The sequence below is a fragment of the Lithobates pipiens genome, unplaced genomic scaffold (genome assembly GCF_037356315.1).
Source record: "Lithobates pipiens isolate NorthernLeopardFrog02 unplaced genomic scaffold, aLitPip1_a1.2 Scaffold_13, whole genome shotgun sequence".
Classification (NCBI taxonomy): Eukaryota; Metazoa; Chordata; class Amphibia; order Anura; family Ranidae; genus Lithobates; species Lithobates pipiens.
In genome coordinates this window covers 138,210,492-138,222,540 of record NW_027507718.1, presented here as the reverse complement: position 1 = coordinate 138,222,540, position 12,049 = coordinate 138,210,492, and the positions used below count along the sequence as shown (strand labels likewise).

At 40.5% G+C, this 12,049-nt stretch overlaps 1 protein-coding gene across 1 annotated transcript in view; it reads right to left on the bottom strand.

Annotated features, from left to right (window-relative positions):
• Window positions 1-11,587, bottom strand: part of MISP (mitotic spindle positioning) — a 223,219-nt gene extending 211,632 nt beyond the window's left edge. Inside the window, exon 1 of the mRNA XM_077475639.1 lies at window positions 11,496-11,587. The gene's annotated coding sequence lies outside the window, so the exon portion shown is untranslated. The remainder of the gene's footprint in view (window positions 1-11,495) is intronic.
• Between the last annotated feature and the right edge of the window lie 462 nt (window positions 11,588-12,049).

Here is a 12,049-nt window from a genome sequence, read left to right as displayed (position 1 = left end):
GCGTTTTGCATTGAGGTTAATGTGCATTGTGGAATCAGAATTGGTTAAATTACAGGAATCCTGTCAGCAACATAACATTAGAAATAAAATTAATTTGACCAAGAAAGAAACCAAAGCCCTAAATGCTTTGAAAATGAGATCTGACTTATTGATTTGCCAGGCAGATAAGGGGGGTACTGTAGTGGTCTTAGATTCCGCTAGTTATAAACAGAAAGCACTGAGACAGTTGGATGATTACACTACATATCTCCCTCTTAGTTCTGATCCTACAGCAACCATCCAACAAAAAAGATTACACTTACTAGATGGGTGTTTTGGATAAAAAAAAAACACATGTTTAACGTAAAAAAAGAAAAAAACGGCACGGTGCATTATATTATGGTCCCACTTCCCATCACTCCGGTTTTTCACCATCTCCCCAAAATACACAAGCAAGACATTTCAGTGAAAGGTCGCCCTATCGTTGCTGGTATAGAATCGCTACTGGAGAAACTGGGAGAATGGGTTGACCAATTTATTCAACCGCTTGTTGTTCTTTTATCTGGGTTCATAAAAGATACTGGACATTTGTTAGCCTACATGCAGAAAATCTTTTAGTCCACAGAATGTACCTGGATTACCATAGATGTTAAATCTTTGTATTCTTGCATTCCCCACTCTCTAGCACTGCTAGCCAATAAACACCACCTTCGTGTTACAGTGTTTACAGTTCCAATGTACAGGAGTTTATTTTTAGAGCAGTAGAAATCCTCTTGACACATAATTTTTTTTATGTTTGATGCTATATACAGAGTCAAGGTGCGTCCATGGGGGCAAAATGTATTCCCTCTCTGGCGTATCTTTATATGGGCTGGTGGGAAGAATTATTTTTATCTACCCATAGTAATCCATTTAAAACAAACATTGCCTGGTATGGACGCTACATTGATGACCTCATTGTAGTATCGCATGGATTGGGTGTGAAAAAGTGTCCCTCGCGCTACTTGGAGTATATGTTAAAATGCGCCAAATACCATAAACAAGTGATAATAAATATATAATCCTGCAGCAAAACCTAATAGTATTTCACAATACACAAAAAGGTAAATATAATGAATAAAGTGATGCCACGCAATATAAAAAATTAGGGATGAGCCGAACATAAAAAATTTGTTCGAATACGCGAACGCCGTTAAAGTCTATGGGACACGAACATGAAAAATCAAAAGTGCTAATTTTGAAGGCTTATATGCAAGTCATTGTCATAAAAACTGCAGAACATGCGAACAGGTAAAAAATTTGTTCGAATACGCGAACGCCATTAAAGTCTATGGGACACGAACATGAAAAATCAAAAGTGCTAATTTTGAAGGCTTATATGCAAGTTTGTCATAAAAACTGTTTGGGGACCTGGGTCCTTCCCCAGGGGACATGAATCAATGCAAAAAAAAGTTTTAAAAACGTCAGTTTTTTGTGATTTTAATAATGCTTAAAGTGAAACAATAAAAGTGAAATATTCCTTAAAATTACCTGGGGGTGTCTATAGTATGCCTGTAAAGTGGCGCATATTTCCCGTGTTTTGATCAGTTCGAGAGAAAAATGACATTTCTAAAGGAAAAAGTAATTTAAAAGTACTCGCGGCTATAATGAATTGTCGGTCCCGGCAAGGCACGTAAAAGTCATTGAAAAAATGGCATGGGATTCCTCCACATGGGAACCCTGAATCAAAATTAAAAAACAAAATGCATGAGGGTCCCCCCAAATTCCATACCAGGCCCTTCAGGTCTTGTATGGATATTAAGGGGAACCCTGCACCAAAATTTTAAGAAAAATGGCATGGGGGTCCCCATCAAAATCCATACCAGACCCTTCAGCTCTGATATAGATTTTAAGGGGAACCCCATGCTAAAATTATAAAAAATATGGTGTGGGTCCGACTCAAACATCAGACTCATCCCTATTAAAATATCACTCAAACATATAAGGTGCAATCCACATGAAAATAAATAAAGTGCAATCCACAGGTGGGTAAATAAAGTGCTAAAGTCTAATGCCGCGTACACACGAGCGGACTTTTCAACATCCAAAGTCCGAAGGACCGAGTCCGTCAGACTATCCGATCGTGTGTGGGCTGCAACGGACTTTTGATTCACCAAAGTCTGACGGACTTTAGAATATGGAACATGCTTCAAATTTTCCCGAAGGAACTCCGCCGGACCCGGTCCCCTTCGAAAACTCCGCTCGTGTGTATGCTACTCCGACGGACTAAAACCGACGCTAGGGCAGCTATTGGCTACTGGCTATGAACTTCCTTATTCGAGTCGGGTCGTACGTCATCACGTTCGAATCCGTCGGAGTTTAGTGTGATCGTGTGTGGCCAAGTCCGTTCGGCCGAAAAGTCTGTCAGAACTCCGTCGGAACTCCGGCGGAACTCCTTTGGAAGTCTGTCGGACATAAGTCCTCTCGTGTGTACGGGGCATAAAAATGCAAATGCTGATATATCCACAAAAAGGTGCAAAAATGGTGCAAAAAATATGCTGTATCATAAATGTCCATTTGGTGTTAAAAATCTTACAATAAAGTTATAGTAACTAAATATGTGCAAATATCAATCCTATTGGGTCCTTTTCCAGCTCACATACACTAATAATGGGGCCAAGGGTAGCTTCTCCAGCTGTATATATACTCCACTAAGCCATCCCGATGCACTCCGATATATTATCACAACCAAAGTGGGGGAAAGAGAAACAAAGTGCATCAAATTGTGTAGTATGTTAGAGGAATATAGGTGCGTTTATTAACTGCTTGCGGACCAGCTGCTGCAGTTTTACTGCGGCAGGTTGGCTCTGCTGCTCAAAATCACGTTATACGGGCTTGCATAGCAGGCGCGTGCCCACCACGAGCTCTGTGAGTCAGATCGTGGGTCCCGTGGACTCGATGTCCTTGGGGATACCCGCGATAATCTCACGGAGAGGAAGAATGTGGAGATGCTGATGTAAACAAGCATTTCCCTGTTCTGCCTAGTGACACTGTCACTGGTCACAGCTCTCTGTGATCAGGAGTATGATCGGTGATGTGTCACACACAGCCCCTCCCCCCATAGTTAGAATCAATCCCCAGGACACACTTAACCCCTACAGCGTCACCCAGTGTTAACCCCTTCACTGCCAGTCCCATTTACACAGTAATCAATGCAATTTTAATCGCTGTATAAATGTGAATGGTCCCAAAAATGTGTCAAAATTGTCCTATCTTTCCGACATAATGCCGCAGTCACGATAAAAACCGCAGAACACCACCATTACTAGTAGAAAAAAAATATTAATAAAAATACCATAAAACTATTCCCCATTTTGTAGATGCAATAACTTTTGAGAAAACCAATCAATAAACGCTTATTGCGATTTTTTTTTTACCAAAAATATGTAGAAGAATACGTATCGGCCTAAACTGAGGGGAAAAAAAATTTTTATATATATTTTTGGGGGATATTTATTATAGCAAAAAGTAAAAAATATGCTTTTTTCAAAATTGTCACTCTTTTTTTGTTTATAGCACAAAAATAAAAACCACAGAGGTGATCAAATGGCACCAAAAGAAAGCTCTATTTGTGGGAAGAAAAAGGACTTCAATTTTGTTTGGGAACCATGTCGCACGACCGTGCAATTGTCAGTTAAAGCGATGCAGTGCTGAATCGCAAAAAGTGCTCTGGTCTTTGGCCAGCCAAATGCTCCGGGGCTGAAGTGGTTAAGGTATCAAAAGGGTGAACTTTTACATTAAAAACATTAAAAACAGGCAAGAACAAATCCAGCCACTCCCTACACATTACATCACATCACGTGACTTCATCTGGGGAACTGTATTGGCCGTAAAGGCATTGTTTATATATAATGAAAAACGGAAGTGTTAGGCCCCTTTCACACTGGGGCGGTGCGGGCGTCGGCGGCAAAGAGACGCTATTTCTAGCGGTGCTTTACCGTCACTTTGGCGGTGGTCTGTTAGAGGCCGAAAAAGGGTTAAAACCGCCTGCAAAGCGCCGCCGGTATAGCCGCGATGCCCCATTGATTTCAATGGGTAGGAGTGGTTTAGGAGTGGCGAATACACCGCTTTTTTCACCGTCCTGCGAGCGCACCGCTCCAGTGTGAAAGCCCCCCGGCTTTCACACTGGAGTGAAAGGGGCTGGTTTTTTCAGGCGCTACACAGGCACTATTTTTAGACCTGTAGCGCCTGAATACCGCCCCAGTGTAAAAGGGGCCTTAAAGTGGCCATATTCTTGTGGTCCACTCTATATTTACATCATGGCCATTTTGTTGGTTATCCATGCAACGCACATGGCGGCCATTTTCTTGTAGAAACATTACTATTTGAAATTATCTTATGTTGTGGTAACCAACAAAATGGCCGCAGTGTAAATATAGAGCAGACTATGAGAAAATAGCCGCTTTAACATTTCCGGTTTTCATTATATACAAACAATGCCTGTACGGCCATTCCGGTTCCCCAGATGAAGTCACATGACGTGTAACGCGTAGGGAGTGACCGAAATCAGACGTACACCGGAATTGATGTGAAAAGGCGATGAGAACGCCATTTTTATTGTTCTTGCCTGTTTTTAGTATAAGAGTCCACCCGTTTGATACCTTAATAAATGCACTTATATTCCTCTAACATACTACACAATTAGAGACACTTTGTTTCTTTTTCCCCCACTTTGGTTGTGATAATATATCAGAGTGCATCGGGACGGCTTAGTGGAGGATATATACAGCCGGAGAAGCTACCCTTGGCCCCATTATTAGTGTATGTGAGCTGGAAAAGGACCCAATAGGATGCGGCGAAAAGTCCAACTTACTCTGTGATGCGATTCACTTTATTGCATGAGGTGAAATTTCTGTGAGACTGTTATTACAATTTGTTATTTGCAATTTGTGAAGTTATTTATGGACACTACATTGGCATTAATTTGTCCATTCTACATTCTATCCATTGTGTCCACCATTTTATGAATTTTAGATTCTCCTATAGCACTTTTTTTCTCCTTGGAGAATTGGAACACGTTGTTTTTTGGAGGATTGACATTTGCACATGTTTAGTTACTATAACTTTATTGTAGGATTTTTAACACCAATTGGACATTTATGATACAACATATTTTTTGCACCTTTTTGTGGAGATATCAGCATTTGTATTTTTAGACTTTGGCACTTTATTTACCTACCTGTGGATTGCACTTTATTTATTTTCATGTGGATTGCACCTTATATGTTTGAGTGATATTTTAAATACTGCGTGAGATCACTTTATTCATTATGATGCCATAGGTGAATTTATGAAATATCTTAATACTAATTCTTTAAATCTGGTGTTCACCTATGTGCACCACCCGACCCAAATAGACCATTTGGACTTGACTCTGATGGGACATTTAGATAGCAACACAGTGACTTCTAGGACTTTTAAAAAAGCCCTGCACAGGGAATTCCTTTTTATTGGCCAATAGCTGCCACCCCAGTCACACCATTAAACCTTTGCCCATTGACGAATTCATCAGGGCCAGGAGGAACTGTTCTATAGAGAAGGGTTTTCTATAAGAATGTACTGTACTCAGGGCCGTTTTTAAGGCAGGGCAAAAGGGGCAGCTGCCCTGGGCTTTGTCATTGTTGTGGGGCTCAAAGTAGCTGCCTCATACTTGCCAACTATCCTGGTTTAAATGCCCTTGTCCCTTGAGGTTTTAGTCCTGTGCTGCGTCCCTATAACTCAGTGTGAATTGTTGCTACTGCCCTATTGTGGTGTACAGAAGACTCACATGCAGACCCTGTGTTTACATGTTAACTACCGAAATTCATATGTAAATCGTGGTGACATTCATATGTAAATTGCAGTGGCCGGCGGCATGGATATGTATATCATGCCCCACAGTAATCTCTAGCAACCAATCAACAAGCAGAAATCACGTGCTGTACCTCTAGCAACTAATCAGTGAGCCGTAATGTGTGCTGTACCTTTCACAACCAGTCAGTGAGCGGTAATGATACACTGTAACCACTGGCAACCAATCGCAATAGGTGCCTGATCTGATTCAGTAAACTGAATTTGACTCTAGCTGCTATTTATTGTATGTCTCAGAGCAGGCGGAGAGTGAAACTGCATGGGGGGGGGGGGGGGCCCAAGAAAAGTTTTCCCCAGGGTCCAATCAAAATTAAAGACGGCCCTGACAGTACTTCAAAAGTGACTAAGGGAAAGGGGCTATAGTATACAAACAATAGCTACAAGCAAAAGTTTAGCTCTTCATGGAGATCGGGTAGAGATGATTCAGAATAGTAGTATAAACAAGCACAAACAGGGTAGCAATTATAAAAAAAAAAATAAGTTTGTTACTACATTTTCCTTAAAGAACAACAAAATTGTTGTAATTCTTAAAGAACATCTTCTCATCCTGTATGTCGATAAAGATCTGTACAGTGCTATTAAGGGGGGTGCAATTTTTCTTGTAGAAGGGCCACTAGGTTTGCTATTATGTTTGTCACCTAGTTTGTTTTGCTCTCAGAAGCCAAACAAACCACTGACTTGGCTTTCTACTATGGGATCCTACATGTGTGGCCAAAATACCTGCAGACAGGGCCCATAGACATAAAAAAAAAAAAAAATGATCCTCAGTGTTTTTTTTTTCAACTAAGAAAACATATGCCATCAAACAATATATTAACTGCAATAGTAAATCAGTGGTTTATGTAATTCAACGTAGTGCCTGTAACCTGCAATATGTTGGGTGCACTATACACCCTTTGAGAGTCAGAATCTCAAAACATGTGAATGACACCACCAATACCAATGCTAAAAAGATTTCAAATGTGTCAAAGCATTTCCAAGAAGTACACCATGGCAACCTTGACACCTTTTCTTTTTTTTGGTGCTGAACAGGTTAAAAAAAACAAACAAGAGGAGGTGATACTCATAGTATTTTGCTTAAACGTGAAGTGTGGTGGATTCATACCCTCAATACTAGAAAACCATATGGCTTGAAGGATACGAAGGGCATACATTTTTTCTTAACATAATTACATTGTTTTGTTATATTTGTTGGAGTATTAGCAGAACATGTTTTATTTGTTTATGATATGTTCTTCACATGCTAGCTGCGTTTCTTCCTTTTCTCTCCATGTGTTTTTAATTGATTTGATTGTTCCTTTTTGAGGGCTTGTTTTGTTATAAATATCAGTTTTTAAATCAAATATGTACTGTATGTTTTGATGAAGGCTTCATAGCCAAAATGCATCAGCTGCTCTAGGACACACTGGCCTTGTTTTTTGCAGCTTAAAAACGCCTATGCCACTTATAGCTCCTAAAACCTATGTGTGCATAGAATACCATGGAGAGGAGATGCCCCTAGGAGCAGCTGTAAAAATGTCCAGTGTGCATGATAGATATATTTTTATTGGTGGTACAGCTGTTTTTGTTAAGTCTTCTGTGTGTATATTTTTAAATAGGATTCTTAATTTGAACCATGGTTGTATTCCACAACATGTAATTACAATTTTTCATTCTATAACCAATTATTTTCTTTGTTCCTTTTACACCCTATAGATGTGAATTATGACTCCTGCTATACAGAATTACCTTCCACATAACAGATTAAAATCAAATAACAATAAAAATACAAAAGGTTGCTAACCTAGGTGTAAATGATAGATAACATTTATATAATGTGCTATATATGGTACTATATGGTATGCTACTGAGTGAGCCTGTGCTATATACTGGATAAAGGGAAAGGGATGCAGGTGATGCCTGTAGACCGTGTTCAGTACTTTACATTATATCTTCTATGATAAGTGATGCCGATAAGTTCCATCAGCTCCACACTGCACTTCTACTTTCTGCCTGTTTCATATTATTTTGAGCTGGGTGTAATTTCAACATCATGCTAACTAGATCACACAAATTAAAATTTGTATCAAATAAATATGTGTAAAACAAGAACCCTCTGGATTGATGTAGTGCGGAATGGAGTCTATAGAGCTTATGTTTGGAAAGTAGGTGGTTATGAGAGTGACAATGAAATGTATTACAGCTGACAGTGAAAAAGCAACCAGACATACCGTATTTCCCGGTGTATAAGGCTACCGGGCGTATAAAATTCTATTAATGAATACAAAGCCTGCTTGGATTGGCAGAGGCTGTAACATTATCAGCCCGCGCCTCTCTGACTCTCAAAGCCAATCCGAGCAGGCTACAGAGTCGCCTGCTCGGATTGGCAGAGGTTGTTACTCCAATCCGAGCAGGCTCTGTATTCATTTGAATACATCGCTCATCGGGATTGGCTCAGTATATACTGTACATACATACAGTATTACCGAACACCCAGCAGGCATCCGAGGGGCTGACCCAGCGTATAAGACGACCCCTGCTTTTTGGCCAGTGTAAAAGGTCGTCTTATACGCCGGAAAATACAGTAGTGTAATAAGAGGTTTAAATTGATCCACAGATCGATATAGTCCAAACTGGAAGAGATTAACTACCATATCAAAACCAGATGGCACTATATCCAGATAATCTACACTTTCTATTTCCTGATCACCTCTGTGTTGGAGAGCCTGTGGGATGATAGCGACCCACGATCACATCTGGTGGCACTGCCCCATCATTTTTACAGCTTTAATACCATCTCCCAGAATTTGTTCATTCTTGATATGGGACTGGCCCTTGTAGTGCACATTCAGGCTACAAAAATTGCAGCAAACCCCTGGTCAGTCCTATTCCACTGTATAGGTGAGTCAATCAGCTGATACAGGTGATTCATTATTTCACACCTCACCTGCTAAATTTGGCTAAATCCCTAATACCATCACACCTGGTGGCACCGCCCCCTTGTGGCGTCACTGACCGGTGGACCGGCCCCTTACCTATGTAAGAACTGTCACCAGGCGGAGCAGGCATTCAGCGGTCAGCCTTCCTTATGGGCAGAGCATTTTTTTTTTTTGGGTCCAGCAGTGGCACTGAGCAGCGGATCTACAGCGAAGGACATTGTTTTTTTTTGTGTAATAAAGCAATTGTAAAAACTGTGTCTTTTTTTTTCTTATTGACACTTTTTTTGGTGAATGAGCAGGGGTACAATGTTCCCCAATACTTCACGGGGGTATATTCACGGGGGTTGGGATCTGGGGGCCCCCTTGTTAAAGGGAGCTTCCAGATTCCAATAAGCCCCCTGCCCACAGACTCCCACAACCACCGCCCAGGGTTGTCAGGAAAAGGTCCTTGGCCCCAAAGCATCCCACCCCCCATGTTGAGGGCATGTGGCCTGGTATAGTTCAGGAGAGGGGGGGTGCTCGCGCTCCCCCCCTTTCCTGGCCTGCCAGGCTGCATGTTCAGTTAAGGGTCTGGTGTGGATTTTGGGGGCGGGACTCCACGTCATTTAAAAAAAAAAATTGGCATGGGAGTTCCCTTCAAAGGGCCTGGTATGCATGGGGGGGGGGGCACAGCGTTTCTTCTTATTTTTGATACCATCAATGCAAATAATTTTTTATTAAAGTATCGCTTTTAAAGGAGCAGTGATTTTAGTGATGTTTAAAGTGAAATAATAAAAATAAAAAATTCCTTTAATTATAGTGCCTGGGGGGTCCCCTTAGTCTGCCTGTAAAGTGGCACATTTGTACCATGAATACAGCCTGCTGCCGCAAATCTCACATTTCTAAAGAAAAAAAAATGACATTTAAATTACAGATAATAATCCAGCAATACAAAAATGTGAAAAAAACGGCATGGGGGACCCCCCCAAAATCCATACCAGACCCTTATCCATGCATGCAGCCCAGCAGGTCAGGAAAGAAGATCGGGGAGAATCGAGTGAGCGTCCCCCTCCTGAACCATACCAGACCACATGACCTCAACATGGAGGGTTGCTTTGGGGCTGGGGGGTGCTTTGCACACCTACCCTGAAGCATCTTGTCCCCATGTTGTTGATCCCAACAAACCTGGGCTGTGGTTGTGGGGGTCTGTAGGTAGGGGGCTTATCGGAATCTGGAAGCCCTCATTAACAAGGGGCCCCTCAGATTCCCCCCCCCCATGTCAATGAGTGGGTACTACTCATTCTTAAAAAAGTGTCAATAAGAAAAAAAACACAGACACAGTTTTTGACAATTCCTTTATTAAAACATTTTCTAGCAAATTAAATCAATAATAAGCTTTAGATTAAACAAATATTAGGATTGATCTCTATTCTTGCCATATAATTCTAAATTGAAATATATAAATTGTTGGTGGTAGGTAGCCTTCATCTGTTGTTATTTTCATGATAAAAAGCTGGATGAAATTAGTTGACATTGTTAGAAAATTGGCCTGTATATTATGCCTTCATTTTGAATTTTTCTTAATTGGAAATATAGTTTGTTAGATATGACCATTAAAGTGCTTAAATCCATGATAAAAATATCTGAATTCCACTGAGGAGTAACTCCATCTTTTGTCCAAAAACAGGTAGAATATGAATAACTCTGATATATATCCTATGAGGTAGGGTGTTTTTTTTTTTTGAGTGCTTTTAAAAAAGAGCTTCCCAGTGAATTGGAGTCTGTCCATTAGGAAAATTCACTGGTATCTCATTACAGACATCTCCTCTTATCTAGGACAGAGTGTAGTAGTTGGTTTGCTATGCTGTGTCACAAACTCTGCACTGATCTCAGCTTTCTGCACTACAAAACCTCTCATTTCAGAACAGAAGCAGGTGAAAATGTGGAATAAAAATTGCTAAAATCCTTGTAAATTGTATAGCAGAGCTGGTGGAGGGGAAAGGTCCTTTTTTTAAAATAGAATTTTATATGGAGAAATAAAGAAACAATGTTCTAATTTTTTTATTCTCTTGGACCAATAACATTTAATTAATATAATTCAATTCATTATTTCACTGGAGAGAAAATTATATATCTTTAAATCTTTCCTGAGCATAGATTTTGGAAATGCTATATTCCTTAGTTACATAGTTAGTAAGGTTGAATAAAGACACCAGTCCATCCAGTATGAGTGTCTACAATTGTCCCTACCCCTGTACATTGCACACTCCCATTGGTCCCTACCCTCAAGGAGCCCACAATCCAAGGTCCCCATTCAGATACTAGGGCCAATTTTGGACAGAAGCCAATTAACCTACCTGCATGTCTTTGGAGTGTGGGAGGAAACCAGAGTACCCGGAGGAAACCCACACAGGCACAGGGAGAACATGCAAACTCCAGGCAGGTAGTGTCGTGGTTGGGATACAAACCAGCGACCCTTCTTACTACTAGGTGAGTGTGCTAACCACTACACCACTGTGCCACAAAACATTAAATAAAATCCTTTCTACAAGGTAAGCCTTTCTCTTATTTTCATGAGGAGAACACCAAAAGAGCAAAATAAGGCAAAGCGCATACATGTATTACAAAATCATGTTTCTGTTTGATTTTTGCTTTTTTATTTTTTAAATAGCAACCACATTTAACAATGTAATTTAAAATATATACCTAGAAAGCGTTTGAATTCCTTACCTGGCCCCATCCATCCTGTGGTTCATCCATCCTGTTTTCAACTCTGCCCATTTTCAGTGGGTGGTTTAGTGTATGATGGGTATACAGAAAGCCGGCCTTTAGCAAGTAAGGCCCAGGAGTGACACAGTACAATAGTCATGGGATGCTGACAGAGGGAATGTGTACCCAGGAATGTTGCTGATCACAGAGCCGCTTTTATTAGGCAGAAATGAAACACGAGTTTGTGAGCAGAGCCTGTATCGGGAAACTTCAGGAGAGCCGGAGAGGAAGCTGGGGGCCAGACAGATTTTATCTAAAAAATCCTTACATGTCCTCTAAACTGATCACATGGTATGGTAGAAATATGCAAATAATATTCAATAAAAAAGACTATATATTAGTATTTGCACTGTAGTTTGTGGAACATTGTAAAAATACACATTATAACTGACAAATAAATAACTCAGCTGCCCAACTCAGATAATATGAGTAGATCTAAGCCCTTGTACACAGGGTCGGACATTCTGACAACCAAATCCGTTGGATTTTGTCTGACGGATTTTGTCCGAAACTGT